Source organism: Hyaena hyaena, unplaced genomic scaffold (genome assembly GCF_003009895.1).
Source record: "Hyaena hyaena isolate Hyena2069 unplaced genomic scaffold, ASM300989v1 scaffold_1242, whole genome shotgun sequence".
NCBI lineage: Eukaryota > Metazoa > Chordata > Mammalia > Carnivora > Hyaenidae > Hyaena > Hyaena hyaena.
In genome coordinates, this window is record NW_024081869.1 from 182,081 (window position 1) to 197,843 (window position 15,763).

The 15,763-nt window shown below is 35.3% G+C and overlaps 1 non-coding gene across 1 annotated transcript; it reads right to left on the reverse strand.

Annotated features, from left to right (window-relative positions):
* Positions 1-8,860: 8,860 nt before the first annotated feature.
* TRNAR-UCG lies at positions 8,861-8,945 on the reverse strand. Its single transcript has one exon. It is a non-coding gene; the product is annotated as a tRNA-Arg (tRNA).
* Between the last annotated feature and the right edge of the window lie 6,818 nt (positions 8,946-15,763).

Genomic DNA, 15,763 nt, shown 5'->3' on the forward strand with positions numbered 1-15,763 from the left:
AAAAGTAGAAAACCAATGTGGAAAAAGCAGTTAAAAACAAAAGCAGGATTTATTTTTTTTAGGCAGTATGTTGTGCTTATTATATAAACAGAACTGATCCCGTGTGGCAGAGATCCCAGTTGTCATTTGATTATAAGACATTGATTTGTAGTGAATGCTCTTGTATGTAGGGATCCCGGCACCCCTTTTACCACTCATCATCTTCCATCTCAAGAAAACCATCACTCTTGAATCCTGTCAAAAACTGAGAAGAGGTTCTCCATTGCTTTTGCACCATCAATTTATAATTAATATGGAACAGTATTTTTATCTCTCACACTGTGTCCCTCTCCATCTTCTGTGTAGTCTCTATTATATTCAAATCTGAGACTTATAGAGGTAGCGATAGTAAATCTGTAGTAGTCATGTTTTTCTTTGCCTCCTAAACTCATATAATTACGACTCAGATCTTCTACAGCTCATAGTAAAGTCCTTCATATCTATATTGTCATTTAAACAAGTAAAAATTTATGAACTGTAATGTAAGGTTGGGAAGAAATTTCAACTGGTAATGTAAACCTTATGGGAAAAATCCATTTTGAATAGTTATTTCTGGAAAATGGAATTTACACTTTAATTTTTTTCTATTGCCTTAAAGTAGTAAAAGTAAAACATTTGAAAGTAGTAATATTTGTAGTTTGACTATTTTATTATTGTTTTTTAGTTATGGGAAGAACACTGTAAATAAGGGGCTTTGTTAAGTACAGTGACAGTCACGATCCTTCACTGCATTGTCAGTTTGATCTTGGCATTTTGTTCTAGATTTCCTCTCAGTGAGATGATACTATGTAAACAAAAATATAACAAAATCTGCAGATTATGTGCTTATGGGAGGAAAGGGATGGCAGTGATAGTGAAAGATTAGGGGAAACATAATCAAATAAATTAAGTAAAATCTTATAATGAAAATGATATGTCATAAACTATGGTATAAAATTTAAATTCATAGATCTGAAATTCAAATAAATAAGTAAATATATACCTTGAGGTAGATAAAGGTAACACTGAAACAAAAACAGGCAAGACTGACAATACCAACATCTAAGGGTCAGACCACCCTCACCATGTGTTCAAACCTTGACCATCATGACATAGGCATCTGATATACTAAGCCTCCCCCTAAAAATAGAGCAATGATGCATGCATGCCATCAAATTGAAATATGGGCATTTTTGCCTACTCAATGTGTTTATTTTATTGGTTTCTATAAATTTTTAAAAATATGTTACTTAATTTAAAATCAGCTTTCAGCTACCAAAAACTTTCAATAAAATGTTTTAAACATTTGATGCTATTTATGATATTTAGTTCCAAAAGTTAAAAACATAACATGTGCCTTTAAAAAAAAAAGCATGTCTACTTTTACCACTATATTTTTATATTGTTAGTGCTAAATTGATTTTGAAGTTTCAAGATTGATAAATTCCGGAATAAGTCAGCCATCAAGCAATGAACATGATTTTTGAGAATGACAAGAATAAAAGAAAAACACCATTATTACTAGTAATAAATGCAGTGAAAACAAAAATAAAAGGAGGGAAGGAAAAGAGAGGAAGGAAGGACAAAAGGAGGGAAGAAAGAAAGGAAAGAGAGGGGGGAAAAACACACATAAATAACCAAAAACTTTACTTCTGTGTTAAGAGTCATAAGTAGGAAGCTTTACTTTAAACCCTGAAAAAATATGACACATCTAGGTTACAATTGCAAGAACATCTACAGCTTAATCATATATCAATTGACCCTGCGCTTGAGGAAGCCTTGATATCTAAAGGTCAAAATATATATTCCATGTTTCTATTTAGTTGGACTAAGTATATTTGAAATTTTAACAAGCAATACTAATTACCCTGTTGCATGTCTACCATTGGCATAGTGTGACTTTAGTATATGTGCTGCCGAAGCGAGCACATCATACTGTAACTTTAAATGTTTATATATTTTATGTATAAGGATGGAATTATCATTACTATTATTTTTATAAAAAGAAAATCAAGCACTGCAAAATTATATAAATTCCCAAAGATCTCAATGAGAAGAATTTTTGAGGACCGTTAGAGGCTGGTCTCAAATCGGGCCATCTAATGCTAGACCTCGTGCCCTTTACTGCTATGATATTGTTCTGCAAATTATGTTCCTTTTAGCTTCACTGACCTCCTTTCACAGTTTTAACTGGAATATATCATTACAGCAGGCACAAAAACGTAAAAATGTTACATCTCTACTCCTCAGTGACCTGACAACTTAAAATTTGATGGAATTCAAGTGTAATTACTTAGACTTTTTTCCTAAATGATACTTATTCTAAAACCTAATGTGTTGAAAATAATGTGACAGACCAAAGTTCTCCAAATATATGTGAATATAATGTTTTAGAAGAATCATGATAGCATTTAAATTTGATTATTATCTATTTTTTCTAATAGAGTATCCTGAATAGGAGATAATCAAAAAGAATAATTGCTGAATGACTGGATTTGAGAATTTTCCACCTGTGAAAGCTGACTTCTAGTTTCATACACAGTGTTAGCTAACCTCAAAATACACTAATAATGTATGAACCTAAGAGAATATTTTCTCATGATTCTTTCATTCTGTAGTTTGTCTCTAACAATGGAGACCAGGGGCATATTATGGAAGAGGTGGCAGTGACTCTAAGGGTCATCAGAAGAGATGAGATCTGTAACTACAAAACATAGATGTTCCTTCAAATGTAGTATATAAGTCCCTTCATTCTAACCTGGGTGTTCCATTTCTTTTTAAAAATATTAACTTCTCTTCTCTTGAGACTTCAAGACTCTTTATAGTCAAAATCTCAGGCTTGTTTGGTTTCTGTTTATCTTCTTTTAGGGAATAGTAAGAAGATGAACAGTCCGTTTATGAATACATGAGCGAGTTGAATTTCATTCTTTGAAATTCTGTTGCTTAACCAGGAACAGAGAATTATATTTTTTATAATAGTGAAGAAGAAAAAAGTCGATTAGTTGTTAACTTAAACATATTAAACACCATTGCTTTATGAAATAATCTCATTCATATAAAAATTAGTGGAAGAGTTGCAAAAAAAATGGCAATGTGGGAGAACCCAGTTTTCCTGTTCTCCAACAAAGATCAACTATCCCTGAACAAAAACAATCTCTGGGAGACCTGTAGAGTCCACTCAGGAGGTTTAGCCATACAGTGAGAAAAACTGAAATAATCACAAAGAAGAGACGGAAGACAACTTCAGTTTGCCTGTAGCATCTCATCCCTCAAGTCAGGAATGTTGGAAGCCAAGAAGGAATTTGCCAGGTAGAATGAGTTCTTGCTAGGAAAGGAAAAGCACAGTGAGCAAGCACCTTCACCACCCTCTTAGGGCACTGCATGAAGATTTGCTTTGGTTTGACCCCACCCAGACCAGCAAAACTAAGATGTATAGAACTAGGAACAAGGAAGAACAGTAGAGACTGTTACTAGAAGACACACAGCAGGAGCTATTGCAGTTAACAGAGACCTGGATTAAAATCTTAAAACATAAGACCTAAAACTATAAAACTCCTAGAAAATAACATAAAGAAAAATCCCCTTGACAATTTCCTGGATATGATAGCAAAAGCACAAGCAACAAATGAAAAATAAACAATTGGGACTACATGAAACTGAAAACCTCTGCAGAGTAAAAGAAACCAACAAATGAAAAGACAACCTATGGAATGGGATGAGGTATTTTGAAAATTATATCTGATGAAAGGTCAATATCCAAAATATATATAGAACTCATATAGCTCTTCATAAAGCAAAACAAAATGAACAAAACCCCAATTTAAAAATGGGCAGAGGAACTGAATGGACATTTTCCCAAACAGCTGCATGAAAAGATGTTTGACATCACTAATCATTAAGAAGCAAATCAAAACCATGTTATCATGGAAAATAGCATGGAGATTCCCCAAAAAAATTAAAAGTAGAACTGCTATTGCCATACAGTCTAGCAATCCCACTTCTGGATATATGTCTAAAGGGAATGAAAACAGGATCTTAAAGAGATGCCTGTGTCACTATGTTCATTGCAGCATCATTCACAACAGCCAAGACAGAGAAACAACCTAAGTGTCTATCAATGATGAATGGATAAAGAAGATGCATACATAGTGTGGAATATTATCTGGTTGTGAGAAATCCTGCATTTTACAGTAACTTGGATGAACTTTGAGGGCATTATGATAACTGAGGTTAGTTAGTCAGAGAAAGACAAATACTGTATGATTTCATTACTATGTGGAATCGAAAAACCGGAACTTAGAGCAACAAAGTAGAAAAGTGGTTATGAGGAGTATAGTGATGGGGAAAAGTGGGAGATACTGGTCGAAGGGTACCAAGTTCCAGTTTTAAGATTAACAAGTCCTGGGATTCTAATGTGCAGCATAGTGATTATAGCTAATAATACTGTCCTATATACTGAAAGTCGCTAAGAGAATATATCTTAATTGTTCTCACCACACACATACACACAAAGAAAATATGAGGGTAGAAGTGTTAGTTAATGCTATTATGGTGGCAATCATTTTGTAATATATAAATGTATCAAATTAACACATTATACACCTTAGCCACATGATGTTATACATCAATTATATCTCAGTAAAATTGGAAAAATAATTCAAAGTGGATAAATAATTATTAGTGGAAGATTTTAGGAGTATTTTGCAATCATTAATCAATTGCTTATGCCATCTTATTATTTTCTTGAAAATAGGAGAATCACTAAGAAGTGTATTGCCTTTTAAGGGTATAACTAAAAATATAACACTACCTCATTGCCTTATCTTGTGGTCCAGTCTGTTATTAGAAAAATAATAATTACAATGCACAATTGAATCTCTGCTTAAACATGAAACATTCTAGGAGTGCATGGGTGGCTCAGTCAGTTAAATGTCCAGCTCTTGGTTTCAGCTCAGGTCATGATCTCATGGTTTTGTGGGTGCCAGCCTACATCGGGCTCCATGCTGACAGTGTGGAGCCTGCTTGGAATTCTGTCTCCCTCTCTCTCTCTGCCCCTCCCCACTTGCACTGTTTCTGTCTCTCTCAAAATAAATATATAAACTTAAAAAAAATGAAACATTCTCTCATGTGATGGTATCAATTGAATATAGACTAATCAACTTCCTTGAAGTATGAGAGATCTCTATTGGAACATATTCTGTTTTTGTCAAAATGTTCAAGTTAGATGTCTCAATGCCAGTTTCACTGAAACCTCATCAAGATGGCTGCTAAAATCTTATATTTCTTCTTTATACTAAATTCAACTCTAGGGAAACTTATAATAATTTCCTGCCTACTTACAGGCATGTAAGACTGAAACTAACTTGAGTCCATAAACATCCAAAATAGAACTACAATTTAAGGGAACATTTCAAAGGAATGTCTTATCTCAGTTTCTAAGGAAAAAGATATGAGTGGAAAGCATATTTGAGAGTTGTTATTAGCCTGGAATCAAAGGTTCCTGCGTCATAGCCATCTTTAACTTCTACTCATCACTTGCTGCCAGAACTGGGAACTAGTTTTCTCAGATTCCTTTTCAATGTGTGGCATTGGGTTAGGGTTTGTCAATGAGAAGAGTTTAGATGAAATTTAGAAGCCATTACTACTGAGAACCAAAACACTAATAGCCAATGCACACTCCAGAAATCTCCCTCTTTGTGATAGTGGCAACTTGTTAGCCTTCTCCACAAGCTTCACCTCCTTCACCTCCTCCAGTTTGAAGACCACTCCAGACCTTTTCTCCAACATGTCCTTCACATTCCTCTATTAAACTTTTCCCTGAAAAACTGTAGTGGCTTTTTTCCCCCTTGAGTATATCAAAATTAATAAAATTTTAGATCCCAGAAATGTTTTTGTGGGGACAGACTTAAGGTTGGGACTCTGGAATTGATTCTCTGATCAATTAGATTTAAAGAGATTAATGATCCTATTGCTAATGTGGTCAATGAAGGTCAACGTTTATAAAAAATATTTGAGACAACAGAAGGTCTTTGGGGTCTAAGGCTTAGAGAGGTAGGAATGCTGGAGTGGATTTTGTATGTCACCTTTTTCTTACCCATTACTAGATCACCTGTGAGGATCGAGAGAACAATCCCTTCACCACAGCTTTGAGAGATATATTATGAGTATCATTCATCTAGAGCTGCCATAACAAACAAATGTGGTGGTTTGAAACAACAGAAATATATTCCTCCATAGTTATAGAGGCTAGAAATCTAAAATCAAAGTGTTGACAAGGCTATGCTCCTTTGAAAGCACTAGAAAAGGATTCTTCCTTCCCTCTTCTAGTTTCTAATAATTACCTGGTAGCTTCTCGAGGTGTGCTGTGTGCTTCCTCCTGGATTTGTAATAAACTTCTCTATTTCAATTTCTTTTGTGGTCTGTTGTTAGCCTACGACCTAACCATCCAGCACTTTGTGGTTCACCCAACAAATACTAATTTAACTAAGTCCTAACAACTTGTTTGGAAATTTTTATACTAATAAACCCTTTTCTTTTCTCCTTGGGTCATGCAGCATAGAGGATGTGATAAATATTTGGTGATATGAATTCTAAAACTTTTGTATTGTGAAATAACTTGCTACATTCTATACAAAGTTTATCGTATCTTCAGTACATATTATATAAGAGGATTTTTAAAAAAGAAAATCTTTTAGTATTTGATTGTACCAATATGTGATACCATCATGGGTAAATCATGTCCACTAAAACAGGCACTAGTAAAGTATAAAATAGGCGATCAAATTGAGTCACCTGCTTGGTTTTTGTAAATAAAGTTTTTTGAAACACAGCCACATCCATTCTTTTATATTTTGTTTATGGCTGCTTTCACATTATAATGGAAGATTTGAATAGCTTCAACAAAATATGACCCAGAAATCTGAAAATATTTATTATCTAACTCTTTACTGAAAAAAAATCCTATTCTGCATTAAAATATAGTTGGGTATAATAAAACATCCCTTTTTACATGGTCTGCATATAACATATGTGCTAGTATTTCACAATTGTTAAAATCAAAATAGGGTTCCATTATGGCTTATTTTTCATTTTCAAGAGATTGTAAATTTGCTTCTGGAATTGATTTGTCATTGTCCCACGGTCTTCATCTAATTACTATGGTTCAGACAGTAGTTGCAGATAAATGTTTGTTGCATACTTATTCAGTTCGTTCGTTTAATCAGAAATTTGTCAGCTGTAATGTTGTAGGTAAATGTTTGCTGAATACTTATTCAGTTCATTCATTTAATCAGAAATTTGTCAGCTCTAATATATGGTTGAAATGTTAGTATTAATTACATACTGAAGTGTTAATTATAGTTTTGAAACTGTACCATTAAAACTAGCATAAGCGTATTAATTGCAAATATTCTTGAAGAATCTGTTGATAAAAATGTGAGAGTAGAAGCTATGGAGTCAAGAAGAGCCTTGTTGGTGCTAGTGAAATAAAACCCAAGATACTAGCTTGCTTACAAACAGGAATTTGAGGCTGAGAACTGTAGGGAAAGTGGAAGAAAGCACATCTTCAGACACTTGGGACCGTTGTTTGAAACAGAAATAAAATAACCCATCACATAGAGCAAGATATCCAAGCCACAAAATAGCAAGAATTCAGGTGGGATACTATAAGTGAGAAAAGTTTTCAATAGAAAAACTGGCGAAATTAAAAGCACGAGATAAATGGAGAAGAAAATAGGGGAAACATGAGTTAACCCTAATTGTGCCATGTTTCCAGCCTAGAACAAACAGGCTGAAAATATTAGAGTGACTTTCCTTCCTTATCTGTCTTTTAATGTGTTTGTTTTTAATACAGACTTCTTGATTCTAAGACTTTGGAAGTGAGATTTGGATTTGTAGTTTAAGAGACAACAGTCATGGTGATAATCATACAGGTTTAAGAATCACTGAACTAAGTGGGTACCCTCCTACACTGTTGGTGGGAATGTAAACTGGTACAGCCCCTCTGGAAAACAGTGTGGAAATTCCTCAAAAAAGTAACAATAGAACTCCGCTATGACCCAGCAATAGCACTGCTAGGAATTTGCCCAAGGGATATAGGAGTGGTGATGCATAGGAGCACATGTACCCCAATGTTCATAGCAGCACTCTCAACAATAGCCAAAACATGGAAAGAGCCTAAGTGTCCATCAACGGACTAATGGATCAAGAAGATGTGGTTTAGCTATACAATGGAATACTACATGGCAATGAGAAAGAATGAAACCTGGCCATGTGTAGCATCATGGATGGAACTTGAGGGTGTTATGCTGAGCGAAATAAGTCAGGCAGAGAAGGACAGATAGCATATGTTTGCATGTATAGAAGGATTAGGAGGAACTTAACGGAGATCCATGGGGGAGAAGGGGAAAAATAGTGGGGGAGAGGGAGGGAGGCAAACCATGAGAGACTCTTGAATGCCTAGAACAGACTGAGGGCTTATGGGGGTGGGGGGAGAGGAAAGGGGATGATGGGCATGGAGGAGGGCACTTGTGGGGATGAGCACTGGGTGTTATATGGAAACCAACTTGACAAGAAACTATTTTAAAAAAAAATGAAACATTAAAAAAAAAAAAGAATCACTGAACTAAGGTAGGAAAGAGTTAAAATCCTATCACAAAAAAGTGGAGTTTGGTACCAAGCCTCTCTTGTTGGAAGTCTGACATTCTCCTGGTGACTTTTTTTTTAAAAATGTTTTATTTATTTCTGAGAGAGAGAGAGAGACAGCGTGAGCAGGGGAGGGTCAGAGAGAGAGGGAGTCACAGACTCAAACAGGCTCCAGGCTCTGAGCTGGCAGTCAGCACAGAGCCCGACGTGGGGCTCGAACCCACGAACCATGAAATCATGACCTGATCCGAAGTCAGACGCTTAACCAACTGAGCCACCCAGGCGCCCCTGGTGATTTTAATTCTGACAAATCTTCGCTCATTTTTCCCTTGGTTTGAATTCTAGTCTTAGCAATCCATTTGATGTTTGGTCCATTGTAGATCCTTGTTTTGTTTTTGTCTTTTATATTTTCTCCTCATAAACTTTCCAATTTCTAGGTGCCAATATGGCAGCAGGGCCATTTTTGCCTGCAGATAAACTCTGACAGAGGCTGCTGGCATTGGTTCTGAGTAACTTCTGTCTTTGAGTTTCCCTGTCATTAACCTATTCCTTATTTTTCTAGTTATTCTTGTTTGCCATGCCCTTTAGGTTATGCTTTGTAGAAATGGCTCATTCTCCCAAGAATCTCCACAAATAATCTGGGTCCTTCAGATTAAATTTATGTAGCCTCGTCTGACAACTGCCAAGCCCACCCTTTCCTCCTATAACAGTTGACTCAAAACTTGTTACTATTCTACCTGAAATTCTAATTGCAGTTGAAAAAAACTATTGATTATTCAAATGCCACTAATTAATGTTGTTCCAAAGCATGTCCCATCTTTTGATAGAAGCACAAACAAAATAGTGAAAGAATTATTATTTTTGCCTCCCAGGGGAAAATTCACAGAGAAGGTGACATTTGACTTGGTTCTTAAAGGACATTGACAATAACAATACAAAAAATTTGAGGAAGGATCTTTTAAATAGAGTGGTAGAAAGATCAAAATGAAGTAAATATAAAAATCACAGAACTTCATGTCACATTTATGAACATCAACAAATAGTATAAAATGGTAGAGGCAAAAGAAGAAAAGAGTGGATTGCAACCAGATTAAAGGCCATGCAAGTAAATTTTAAAGTGCTCAAAGCACAGTAAATAGCTAGCAGCACAAGTTGATTTGGTAAATGACATCATGTTTTCATTATGGAAAGTGACTAGAAAATGAAAGAAAAAATTTAATATTATTGTACTTCAAATAGCCCTCATCTCTTCTTCCTGGCTTATTATGATTTTGTTCTCTTAGTACTCAGTCCTTCCCCTTCAGTTAACACAGCTAATGGCTTAAATCTCTTTAATTTACTGATCTCACACTGGCATTCCAAAATTTTCTTGTTGATTTCTCCGTATGAGAGCATTATGCTCAGAAATAGAGTTTGAGGGCTATAGGTCTGAAATTTTACCATAATTATTCTAATATGTATTCTTCATCTGTCTATTAATTTTCTGTTGATGGTTCTTTTCTGATCATTACATGTCTTGATTTGAGGTAACTCAATAAGGGGCAGATACTTGCTCAAGAATAATCTTGGAAGGGGATAAAAGAGTGTGGCAAATACAAGGAATCTGGCCATTACACAAAATGGTATTCTCTAATGTGTTCATATACAGTTTATTAATTTCTTCAACTCAGGAGGTGTATTTCCCTTCTTTTTTAAAAAATATATTTATTTAAATTCTAGTTAGCTAACATATAGTGTAGTATTGGTTTCAGGAGTAGAATTAGTGATTTATCACTTACATATAACACCTAGTGCTCATCTCAATAAGTACCCTCCTTAATGCCTATCACCCATGTAGCCCATCCCTCCACTCAACACCCCTCCAGCAACCCTCAGTGTGTTCTCTGCATTTAAGAGTCTCTTATGGTTTGCCTCTCTCTGTGTCTTTATCCTGTTTTTCCTTCCTTTCTCTTATGTTCATCTGTTGTGTTTTTTAAATTCCACATATAAGATGTCATGACTCATATTGCTATCCCTTATATCACAAACCTCTCATTTAGAGTTTTCTCTTTTCAACTAATCCTGATCAGTGGCAGATATTCCTTCCATAATTCTAAAAAATTGTCCTTTCCTAAAGAACAAAGGGAATAGGAAGGCAGAGATTGGAGTTGGCTTCACATACCAGGGAATTTCTGAAACTAGCAGAACCTGGAAGTCAAGAAAGGATCTTTCCCTAGAAGATTTGAGGGGAGCATGGCCCTGCCAACACCATAATTGAAGACTGTTAGCCTTAAGAACTGTAAGAGAATGTGTTTCTACTGTTTTAAACCACCCACTCTGTGGTATCTTGTTATGACAGTGTTGGGAACCTAATAGACCCTCTATTCTTTTTCTCTTGAAAAAATCTTATTTATCCTGGATCCAGATAAAATTTCATTTCTTCAGTGGAAACTTTTTTGAGTCCACCAGTGCATGGATACTGAGTTTCTCTAACCTCTGTACTTTCACTGTCTTTTTAAACACTCTTGGACCAAACTAAATACCTTCTAATATTTTTAGATATTTGTGTGTTGTTCTCTATTCTGAACTCCCAATTCTTTTGTGAGTTAGATAGTATTGTAAGATCCAGAAATTTTTCATCCAACTTTGATTAATATTAGAGTCAATATCTGAGGCCACAAATGTCAAGTTAATATTTAGTGATAAAACTTTAATTATGCTGTTTAAGAAGCTGTTCACACAAGTGCTTTTGATCATGCAAAGCAATGGATTATCCATTACTTTCATTTACAAAGAAAGATAATGAAATCTATCAAATATTTACATGGTAGTTACCATGAAAATTAAGTGAAATCTATACCTATTCTGTATCTTTATTCTTAAGAATTTCTTTTTCTAAAAGGAGACAAAGATCTTTTCTATATTGTTTTAAAAATTGAATACTTCTAAAGTCAATTAACTTGTAACCTTGAGATTTTTAGTGTTTGTTTTAGAAAAGAACTTTTAGGATTACAGAAAGCTGTTCATTCGAAATGATGACCTTTGGCAACAGGTTGATTGTCTCACCCCTCCAATAAAGATAACCTGTTGATTCTGACATCATTCTTCTGGTTCTGATTAACTCAACTATCCTAAAGATGTATTAGAGTTCTCCAGAGAAAAAGAACCAATAGGTTATATGGAGATATATAGAAAGAGATTTATTATGAGATATTGGCTCACACAATGATGGAAGCTGAGGAGTTCCATGAAACCCTAGAAATAATGTTTTACAAGTGATCTGGGTATCGCTTAGCTCTGTCAAGCTGATGTGTAAAATTAATCTTTACCTAAGGACTTTTAGTGTTTTATAATGTTTTGTTTTCCAAGTAAGATAAACAATGGCTAGCAAATTAAACTTTAAAACACAATAGTGAACAGTGATCTTTATCATATTGTAAAGTTTGTAGAATAATGTGTACCTGAGGCATACTGGGTTTATAGCAAATATATTCTGAATTAATGAAGAAATAGCCATAAGGATATAAGAAAAAGGGCTGGTTAAAAGGAAAGACCATTCTTTTCCTTGGACAAGAAAATGATTTCATTTTTATTTAAAATTTATAAATCATACCTGTATACTTAAGTGATTTTTGCTGCCAAAATGTTGACTCAACATTAGAGGGTAAAAATATATTTGAGTCTTTCAATAATCTAAGAGAAGGTGTTAAAATTTAGAATATGAAGGATGACAAATGCTTCTACTTTTGAAGCCTGATTCTCTAGTATTAATACAGTCTCAGACTATGAAGCAACTAAATTTGGTAGATGGGTGAGAGAAAAATCAGTCTAGAAAAAAATAGGGCATTCATCAAAATATCCACTCAGAACTCATTTTGACTGTAAATGGCAGAAATCCAACTGGAACACACTTACTCAGAGAGTGGAATTTATGGCTTACCTAACCAGACTTTAGGAATCACAATGCATTAGCTATTCTCAGAAATGACTGAGAACAGGGATTTGAAAGGTGTTGCTCATTCTGTGCATCTTCATCTTGAAGTTTTTTTCTCCCCATTCAGACTTCTTACAACTGACTAGCTAATTTAGTCTCCTTGGCATTGGCAGCTCTTAGGCTACTGTACATTCATTTTTGCTATGCCAGGGTCATTGCACATCATATTTCAGTTCTCGGGTTTAAAATGTCATAGTAGGGAATATACTCATTAATCTGATTTTGCACATGTCCCCAGATACCATTAGAGTTCTCAGATGCAATGACTGTAATGGCCTCTACAACAGCATTGTCGGTGTCAAGAGAGGAACAACCCCCCACCCCCAAATAGGAGGGTGTTATGCTACTCGTGGGTCAACAGTTAAGCAAATTCGTTCATCAGAGATTATTAGCTAGAAACCATTATCATTGAACAGAAGGAAAGCTAACCTATTAGATTTTATATAATTCCACATAACATGGAGTGACCAAAAAGAAAGAATAAAGAAAAGGTGTGTATGGAAAGAGTTGGCGGGGGGGAGAGAATTCTATGTCTTACTGATTCTGTAAAGAAGTATTTTTGTTTCTTTTTGTGCTGGTTTTTAAAAATGTTTTAAATGTTTACTTATTTTTGGGAGACAAAGACACACAGTACAATCAGGGGAGGAGCAGAGAGAGAGAGGGAGACACAGAATCTGAAGCAGGCTCCAGGCTCTGAGCTGTCAGCACGGAGCCCAACACAGGGCTCAAACCCATGAAGTACAATCAGGACCTGGGCTGAAGTCTGATGCTTAATCAACTGAGCCACCCAGGCACCCCTTGTATTTGTTGGTTTTTACAAGATAGATGTTAGAGATCACCTGTCATAAAAGAATACTTAAATATTTTAGAGTACCTAATTCCTTCAATGGACTTCTGGAAATGTAGGGAAAGTCCTAGCACAGGAATGTTAAATATTCATATATACTTCAATGTGGGTTGACTCCTATGTGCCTGAGAAGATCATTTCCATCATGGTGTGTATATCTTGGGACATATATACAGAATTGTTAAGTGACTTCACCTGCCGTTTATCTAAGGCAACAGAATCAATGCTGATAATTAATAGTGTGACAGTTCTTGCAGCCAGATTATCTCACATTTAAATATTTTATATAAGTAAATAGACCATTATGAATTATAAAACAGTATAATTTTTGTGGGGAGACCACTAGTCACTAAAATAAAAAGTTTATTTCAGAATGAATGTAATATCCATATAAAATAGAATAAAAATGAAAATTGAGTAAGATGTACAAAGAATTCTACAAGCAGAGACACTGTGATATTTCCTTAAAACCCTGTGTATTCCACTATATTTAACTTTTTAATTTTAGTAAAAAAACATTAAATTTACCATTTTAATCATTTTTCAGTGTACAGTTAGTAGTGATAAGTATATTCACATTGTTGTGTAACAGATTTCTACACTAGTTAGCTTTTGAATCCAGTAGGATTATGGCCCTGGAAAATCAGAATTGTGTTTTCAATTTTGGAATGAACATAAAATTCAGCAGACTTTTTTTCTAGGGTATGATACCAACTGTGATACCTCTCTTGTATATTTTTAGAACTTGACCTCTTCCTCCATTGCTGTGGATATTAGGTGCCCAGAACTGAAAAGGGACATACTCTAAGGAGGTTTAATCCTGAGTTTATAAGATCAAATGGTAAGCAAAGGAGCAGGAAAGAGGGAATCTTTTCGTTGATTGGAGAAGTTAATAAAGCAGAGTTCTTGATTTTTACAGTTTGTTGTATTCTGTCCCAAAGTAATAGGCAGTATGTACTACTAATTCAGATCCTCTATTTTGAAAAAAGCACAGCAGTGTTTATAACACTGGATATACCGATGTATACTGGATAAACTGATGTAAGTGAATATTTGTTTTCTCAAGCAGCCCTTCTTGGTTTGAAGTATCCTCATTGCGAACAGATTTAATTAATATCAGAAGGGCATCCTTGAATGGCTTCTCTCCAAAAACACAAAATATGGAGTCATATGTGATTATTCCAGTCAAGACTTACGATGTGTCTCAATGCAAAAGTAAGCTTGTCACTAGAAGCCACAGACAGATCATGGGTCAACAACTTCCATATCATTTATACTTAATGGGACCTTTTACATAGATTTGAAGAAGTCAGAAACATCCTCTCAAGTCAGGGAGTTTCTGGCTTATTTATGTGGCATGAATTAACTCAGAAAGAAGAGACAAGGGGCTCCTGGGTGGCTTAGTCGGTTAAGCGTCCGACTTTCGCTTAGGTCATGATCTCGCGGTTCGTGGGTTNTAAAGCTGACAAATTCTCCCAGAATTATAAAAACAAACAAGTAAAGAAAAACTGAAAGCCAAAGAAAGTGAATTAAAAAATCAAGATAGGGGCACCTGGCTGGCTTAGTTGGTTAAGCGTCCGACTTTCGCTTAGGTCATGATCTCACGGTTCGTGGGTTCGAGCCCCGCGTCAGGCTCTGTGCTGACTGCCAGCTCAGAGCCTGGAGCCTGTTTCAGTCTGTGACTCCCTCTCTCTCTGACCCTCCCCTGCTCACACTGTCTCTCTCTCTCTCTCCTAGAAATAAATAAAACATTTTAAAAAAAAAGAAAGAAGAGACAAAAATTTACCTTTTCTTGCGAAAAAGCAGAGAAGCCAGTAGACAGTTTTTTAAAGATCATTTTTATTGAGGTAAATTTATACACAATAAAACTTACTAACCTAATTGTACCATTTTCTGAGTGTTGACAAATGTGTGTAATCATGTAATCACCACCACAATCATGACTATTTCCATCACCCCCAAAAGATCTGCCCCTTGTGCCTTTTGGCAGTCCTGCCAACTACTGTCTTTGGGCAAGCACCCACCACTTGCTCTCTGTCTGGTTTGCCTCTTCTAAATGAATGGAATTTTAAATGAATGGAAGCATTTCACTACATAGTCTTTTGCATCAGCTTTTCATTTAGCATAATGCCTTTGAGATTCATCCGTATTGTGTATGTACTGGTAGGTTGCTTAACTAGTATTATTTTATATAGACTCTTAAATACAGAGAACAAGCAGGGTTGCTGGAGAGTTTTTGGGTTGGGGGATGGGCTAAGTGGGTGATAGGTATAAAGGAGGGC